This window comes from Coregonus clupeaformis, chromosome 17, assembly GCF_020615455.1.
Source record: "Coregonus clupeaformis isolate EN_2021a chromosome 17, ASM2061545v1, whole genome shotgun sequence".
In the NCBI taxonomy this organism is placed as follows: Eukaryota; Metazoa; Chordata; class Actinopteri; order Salmoniformes; family Salmonidae; genus Coregonus; species Coregonus clupeaformis.
In genome coordinates this window covers 59,975,677-59,981,134 of record NC_059208.1, presented here as the reverse complement: position 1 = coordinate 59,981,134, position 5,458 = coordinate 59,975,677, and the positions used below count along the sequence as shown (strand labels likewise).

Sequence of the window (5,458 nt, the reverse complement as noted above, 5' to 3'; positions counted from 1 at the left end):
CCAGGCGGTATGTGAGTCTATGAGACCAGGCCGGTGTGTGAGTCTATGAGACCAGGTGGTGTGTGAGTCTATGAGACCAGGCGGTATGTGAGTCTATGAGACCAGGCCGGTATGTGAGTCTATGAGACCAGGCCGGTGTGTGAGTCTATGAGACCAGGCCGGTGTGTGAGTCTATGAGACCAGGCCGGTGTGTGAGTCTATGAGACCAGGCGGTGTGTGAGTCTATGAGACCAGGCCGGTGTGTGAGTCTATGAGACCAGGCGGTGTGTGAGTCTATGAGACCAGGCGGTGTGTGAGTCTATGAGACCAGGCGATGTGTGAGTCTATGAGACCAGGCGGTGTGTGAGTCTATGAGACCAGGCCGGTGTGTGAGTCTATGAGACCAGGCGGTGTGTGAGTCTATGAGACCAGGCGGTGTGTGAGTCTATGAGACCAGGCGGTATGTGTGGCTACTAGTTCATCGCACTACGTAAACTATCCTTTACCTTCAGAACAAATAACAAATCAACCTTGAAGTTTAATGTGACACTGTGAGAGACTGTCTCCATGACTATGCCTGCTCTGAGTATTATTGTGAATGACTTGTTTATTGTGAAAACATTGTGATATTGTGAGAGACTAGTATATATCACATTATAACATGTTTACTTTGCCGGCAAATGAGAGAGTTGAAATGAGACAGCTGAAAGGGAGAGAGATAAAATGATACCTTTGAACTTGGGTTAAATTGAATACTAACTGAAATCTGGACACTGCCATTGCCTATAACATCACATGTAGCCTAATGTGAAATGAACTCCTGCAGAAGTAAGTATTTCTTGCAGTGCAATGATTGTCTCGGGAAAAAGGGGTGGAGCGATATGGTAAGAGGTATTTCTTTCAGTATTTCGAGCAAATGCGAATATGGGTGTCTTATTCAGTGATCTATTATTTTACATAACAGCTGTCAGTATTTCAACCACGTAAAATATGCATCAATGACAAATTAAATTTTTATCAGAAACATGGATTTGAGTTTTTACTGCATTTAATCTGAAAGTGTTTGCAAGGGAATAATATTTTGGCTACCCTGATTAGAGCGTTTTCTCCCCGGTCCCGTCGAGAGGAGCAACATTGACAGAGAAAAGCTTTACAGATGTTAGCTAGATGATTGACGCATTCATTCATTCTATCATGACATTTATTCTTCTGAGTACCGATCTATTATGTATTATCATTTCTTTGTCTTCTAGGGCAACAAGTTATGACTGAAGAGAGGTTCTACTACGCTAACATATGGAATTGATTTAAGATGGTCATACCATGGATCATTTAGATATTTGATTTTGAATTGTAGGACCCCTGCAGGTAGAAACAAATTATAATAAATAAATAATAATTAATATACATTTTTTGGGGGGATAAAATATTGAATTTAGCCTTTAGTACTGTAGCCCATAGAAACGTATTGAATAACACATTCAGAAATGACAAAGCAGACAGTCAATAAATGTATCACAAGGAATACGGTTTTGGAGTGTCTGTCCTATATCTAGAAGATATAAGGAAGCTCAGGAAATATTTTAGTTTTTTGGACACAAAACTACCTCCATACTTCCATTCATTTTTTTAAAAACCGGTACCGGTTACCTTCAGACAAGTCCCGTGACATTTAGAGCAAAACGGAGAACACCATTCGTGTTTGTGAGAATCTCATCTTTCCATAGAGTTTTGTAGCCACTATTCTGTCACTACGGACAGAGGTTGGCACATCAGTGGTACCTACTTCAGATGAGTCCGGTGGGGCTTGTGAGGGTCGTAGAGCCAAACGGAGAACACCATTGGGTTCGCGAGAGTCTCACCTTTCCCTTTTGGGATGTCTGATGTTCTGCCAGACATCACTGTAGCCAGGACCTTCCGCCGCAGATGCAGAAGGCAGACGCAGGCGGAGGTGGTGGGACTGAGACGCAGCCCATGCAAACAGCAATCTGTAGATTAAATTGACAGATTTTGATGGGATTTTTTCATTATGTTACTTAGATTGACAAACGGGTGCGTCAACAGACTCTAAGGTAGCCAACCCCAATAAGCGGCCCGCGGGCCAGATCCGGCCCGCAAGAGCCAAATGTCTGGCCCACACTGACAGCATTGGCATTCACTTGTTATAATGAAAATGAATTTAATATCCACGGCTCTGCTTTATTTTGAAATGATCCCACACCTTGACCTGTGGCCTTTACCGCGTGCATACGTAAGACTTGCGTACTCGTCTCCACTCGACTAGCTACCTAGTGTAGTGTCTCACACACATACAGTAGCCGCAGCCGCTCGCCAGTTAACCCTCTTTCATCAAAAGGACTGACCACTTCCTCACAAAAAAGTATTAAATCCAGTCAAACCAACATGGCATTGGCCAAGATACGCAAGGTAGACCAGGAGAACCGTCAGTTCAAAACTGACTGGACTGAGAGGTATTGCTTTTTTTTTTACCGGACCACAACAGTGCTATGCCCACATGCTTAATATGCATGCAGACTGTAGCTGTAATCAAAGCGGACAATCTGAAGCGTCATTTTAACACTATTCATGCTGCCAGTTTTAATGCAAACTACCCAGAAAAATCTGACCAGCGCAAACCAAAAATTGCAAGCATGTTAACGTCATACAAGCACTCTGTTTTAACTATGTGTAAAACAACATCGGCACAAGAGAGCGCAACAGCTGCCTCATTACACGTTTCCTGGAAGCTTGCAAGAGCTAAGAAGCCATTCGCCGATGCAGAGTTAATTAAACAATGTGCAATCGACATTGCTGCCGAAGTTTTAAACCAAGAGGAACCAATAAAAAAAAAAAAGTTGTTGAGCTGTTGAAGCAAGTGCCGCTGTCGGCTAACACGGCAACCAGAAGAGTCGAAGTTTTAGCGGAGGAGTGCTTTTCCAGTCTACTCACAGATTTGAGGAAAACCGAAGCATTCTCACTGGCAATAGACTGGTCTTGTGACCGAACCGACATGGAACAGCTGTCTGTGACCGAACCGACATGGAACAGCTGTCTGTGACCGAACCGACATGGAACAGCTGTCTGTGACCGAACCGACATGGAACAGCTGTCTGTGTTCGCAAGATCTTTTGATGGGAAGATGTTCTGGGAGGAGCTGCTGTGTTTGATTTCTCTACCCGGGCGTACAACCGGGGAAATAATATTCAACCAGCTGACACAGTTCTTCGAAAGGAATGGCTTAGATGTGAGTAAAATTGTCTCTGTTGTTACCGACGGGGCTCCGTCAATGGTGGGACACCGCCAGGGCTTGGTAAGCAGGCTTTCTGCCGTTAACCCAGCACTCCTGGCATTTCACTGCATTATTCACAAGTCAGTTTTGTGCGCAAAACTGTGTGGAAAAATGAAAGAGACCACGGACACTGTGACTCGACCAGTTAACTTTGTCCGTGAGAGCTCTAGTCTGCAGCATCACCTTTTTAGAGCATTACTCGAGGAAATGTCAGCTGAACACAAGGATCTTTTGCTCCACAATGACGTTCGCTGGCTGAGCCAAGGCTGTGTGTTGGAGAGGGTGTGTGACCTGCGTGATGATGTCATTTTTATCCAGCCCTGCAGAGCCAAAAAGCCAGCGACTTTTTGAGCTTTTTAACTGACAACAAGGTGATATCAGATGTTACTTTTTTTGTGTGACATCATGTCTCATCTAAATCACCTTTAACCTGCGACTACAAGGCAAGAACCACACTGTTGCTGACATGTATGAGGCGGTTGAAGCTTTCCGGGTCAAAGCTGCACCTCCTGGAGAGAGACATTCATGGGAGAAAGTTGCACTTTCCACGTCTGCGTGAGCATTGTGAGAAGAATAAAATGCAGGAAGATCCCAGCAGTGAAGGATTTTGTGTCCAGGCTGGCAGAAAACTTCAAGGAAAGAGTTGAAAGCTCCCCTAAACTCTCAGCTGACATCCTTCTCTTCGTAAGACGGCCGTTTTCTGTGTCAGCTGACGGCCAGTGGACTGCAGAGGCCAAAAAGCTGGTGCCTTCCATAGATGAGGCTGCTCTTCAGATGGAAATCTTGGAGATGGGAACATCTGATTTGCTCAAAGCTCAACACAAGGATGCACTGGTGAGTGACTTTTGGATCAACGTGGTTCCCCAAGCTCGTTTTAAAAACACCAGAGGTATTGCAATGCTCCTACTCACGATGTTCCCCTGAACATACATCTGTGAATCAGCATTTTCTTCAATGAATGCTATCAAGAGCCAGGACAGAAACAGACTCTCAGATTCACATCTTGGACAGTGCCTCAGGATTGCCACAACATAATACAACCCTGACATCAGAAAGGTTGCCTCATCCCGTCGCTCTCACTTCTCTCACTGATTGGTGAGTGAACCAGATCCAATTATTTTTTTGCTATTTTTCAATCTTCTTTTGGTATAATAATTATTACAATGAAATAACCATTTCATATTTAATAGCATGTTTCCTACTAAATATGCTACACAGCTTAAATACAAGTAAATGGCATCCAACTAATTAGTAAAATGTAAAACTTAATACACAGCAATAAAAAAATAATACACAAATAAAAGCTAATTAATTATATTGTCACATTAATATCAAACACTTTTGGTTGTTAACAGCTTGATATTATTTGGTTCACATATTTTAAAAGTTAAAAACTAATGTGGCATATTCTGATAACACATTTGAAAAGTACCTAATTAAAAATCTCTGTCTGTCTGTGTTTGTCCTTCTGTCTCTTCTCTTAGAAAGACCGCCTGAACGCAGATATCCAAAGCATGGGTGTTCCAGACAGAAGTGGCCGCTGTGTGTGTGTGTGTGTGTGTGTGTGTGTGTGTGTGTGTGTGTGTGTGTGTGTGTGTGTGTGTGTGTGTGTGTGTGTGTGTGAATGTGTTTGCTGGACTTTTTGTTTGCTGACTGTTTGCACAGAATATGCTCCAGGGGCATTTCATAATTAAAAAGTTGGTTTTGGACTAATTCAGTATTTTTGTTTTTCTCTTATGTGACTCCTAACACCAACACTAATAATTATAAAATCACAATAGAAGTGAAAACTGATAAAACATAAAACTGTCGCCAAAAAAACAAACATGTTGGCCCTCTGCTTGGCATGCCTGACCAAATTGGGCCCTTTTGGAAATCTAATTGGGGAACCCTGATCTAAGGTAAATGTTTTCCTATACACCTGTGAAAAATTTTCCTCCGCCTCCACCTCTCCTCCACCTCTCGTCCGCCTCCACCTCTCCTCCACCTCTCCTCCACCTCTCCTCCGCCTCTCCTCCACCTCTCCTCCACCTCTCCTCCACCTCTCCTCCGCCTCTCCTCCACCTCTCCTCCGCCTCCACCTCTCCTCCACCTCTCCTCCGCCTCTCCTCCACCTCTCCTCCGCCTCTCCTCCGCCTCTCCACCTCTCCTCCGCCTCTCCTCCGCCTCTCCTCCACCTCTCCTCCGCCT

At 44.1% G+C, this 5,458-nt stretch overlaps 1 long non-coding RNA gene across 1 annotated transcript; it reads left to right on the top strand.

Annotated features, from left to right (window-relative positions):
- Positions 1 to 3,966: 3,966 nt before the first annotated feature.
- On the top strand, positions 3,967 to 4,955 carry LOC121585688. The gene is made up of 3 exons (XR_006003886.2): positions 3,967 to 4,102; positions 4,212 to 4,363; positions 4,753 to 4,955. It is a non-coding gene; the product is annotated as an uncharacterized LOC121585688 (long non-coding RNA).
- The last annotated feature ends 503 nt before the right edge of the window (positions 4,956 to 5,458 follow it).